At 40.8% G+C, this 2343-nt stretch overlaps 1 pseudogene; it reads right to left on the bottom strand.

The window, feature by feature from the left end:
• Nucleotides 1-1041: 1041 nt before the first annotated feature.
• LOC127206186 (60S ribosomal protein L13-like) lies at nt 1042-1563 on the bottom strand (annotated as a pseudogene).
• Nucleotides 1564-2343: the final 780 nt, after the last annotated feature.

Here is a 2343-nt window from a genome sequence, read left to right as displayed (position 1 = left end):
ATGATAGGCATTTTGTTCTGGAGACAGAATCATGCTATGTAACCTTGGCCGGCCAAGTAGCTCAGACTGACCTCTTGTACCAGTTTCCTTGGAGAATGGATTGCAGGTCTGAGACATCAAGCTAGGGTGTGCTAGGTATATACATACACTGGTTCATCTACTTTCCATAACGAGCCCATGAGGAGATGCTCTTGTGTTTATTATACAGCTCAGAAATCAGAAGATGACTGAAGGAAGCAGTATTGCCTAAAGTCACAAAAAAAAGGGGGTTGTGTGTGTTAGGCTGGGAGTAAAATTTATATTTCCAATTTTCTTCCTGAAGTTACACATGAGAGAAGGCAATTGTTTCCAGGAAGTGTGGAACACTTATTGCACTCAGAGAAGTAGATAAAAGAGTCTTTTGCATGAAGTAAGTCACTCATCTGGAAAGACCTGGATCTTCTCAGCGAGGACATGTTAGGACTCTGACTTCACCCCCTCAACTTGCTCCATCCCAAGAGGGCCATCATGTCACAAAGAAGATCCATTAAGGCAGCAAGTTCCTAATCCCGCCCACCAGAGCTGGTTCACATGAACTTTCTGCAAGCGGAATCTCCTGCTTCCTGTTTCCTTATATAACTCCCATCTCTGTTGAGACAGCTGTGCAAAGAGTAGTAAAATTTCTTAATGGCTTTGTCCCCATGGACCTCCAACAGAGATTCCATTAGCAACATATCTATCAGGAAAGCTTATTTATTACCACATTATATTAGTATATGAGAGGATCTATACATATTATGCTACTTTTGTGTTAAGATATGTGATAATTACCATTGGAATACTTTCTGTGTGGCAAATATGGCTGAAAATCGACTGATGCATTTCAGTGCCACACATGGCAGTGCAGGGGCTTCGGGGTGGGCATGAAGCAGGATATTTCCTTAGTTTTCATTTTCACAACAATAATATTCCTTTTTATGATGGTTCTTTTATTTTTTCATACATTTTTATCTTTTTTTTTTGGCTTTATGGGAAAATTTATTGCAACATTCCAACAGTGTATTACTTTTTCTTTTCAACATCTTGCTCTGCAGCTTCTTTTGCCCTTTTTGCTCAGATGCCAAAGACCCAGACATTGGTCCATGTCATGCGAAGACTGGCAAAGGCCTTGAAGTTCTCTTCTGTGATGACTTTGACTTTCTCCTTTTTGTAGACATTCAGGACAGGCATTGCAGATCCTGTAGGCTGGGTGGCCAATTTAAATTCTCAGAACTGTCTCCTTTCTTTGGAGCAGAAGACTTCCTGGAGGAAAAGTATGGCCTTGGAGCAGTATTCCTTAAGGCATTACGCATTGACCTGTAGTGACTCAGCTTGAACCTTTATGTGGTATCTAACTGTAGGTCACCTCACTATGGGCCTGATGAGACCGGATGGAGGACAAGGGGCCTTGCGGTGCACTTTCACTTCCCAGGCCTTTTGTCTGAGTATCTTGCAAGCCGTCTGGTTGAATCAAGTGTCCACTGGCTTCTGCCAATCCTTATGAAGGTGAGGCTTCAAGGGCATGCCATTCTGGCTGGGTGCCATGGGCTGCTTCATGTGCAGGAGAATAGCCAAGTGGAAAAGGGGTCATTTTTATCATTGTGATTTATTTTTGAGATTGTAATTTAAGTACAACATTTCTTCCTTCCTTTTCCTCCCCCCCCCAGCCCTCTTATACCCCCCTCCTCACTCTCCTTCAAATTGATGCTCTCTTTTTTTTTAACTAGTTGTTACTGTATGCTTATATGTGTTTTCATGTACATTGAATAGACAGAGAGCAATTAAAAGTAGAACAATCTTAAAATTAAAGTTGTCTTGGTGGTCTGACTCACAAGAAATGGAGAACAAAGAGACTTGAATAAGGAATTTTGAAATAAATCATCATTAACCATACATGACATGCTGTAAACCAACTAAGTTCTGATGCATAATTAGGTACCTAATTAGGTTTACAATTCATTTAACTAGATGGCTTCAATTCCTTGCCCACCACTCACTTTTATTACTTCCACCTAAATGTTTGAGTACAATTTAAGATTTGTACCACAGAGCACTCTGGCCCAAGCACATGCAAGCTAGATGGAGATATGAGGAATCTACTTGGCTGACCATGGACGTACAGTGAGTTGTATATGGGTTGAGTAGTGTTCAGTGTGAAAACTCGACTGCTGTGGAAACTCCATGAAAAGTCCATGATCACTAAGCTTTCTTTTCTTTTTCCTTTTTTTAATTAATTTATTCTTGTTACATCTCAATGGTTATCCCATCCCTTGTATCCTCCCATTCCCCCCCCCCCCATTTTCCCATAAGCTTTCTTTTTAAACT

The sequence above is a fragment of the Acomys russatus genome, chromosome 23 (assembly GCF_903995435.1).
Source record: "Acomys russatus chromosome 23, mAcoRus1.1, whole genome shotgun sequence".
Classification (NCBI taxonomy): Eukaryota; Metazoa; Chordata; class Mammalia; order Rodentia; family Muridae; genus Acomys; species Acomys russatus.
The sequence above is the reverse complement of the archived record's forward strand: the minus strand, read 5'-3'. Positions and strand labels throughout refer to the sequence as shown.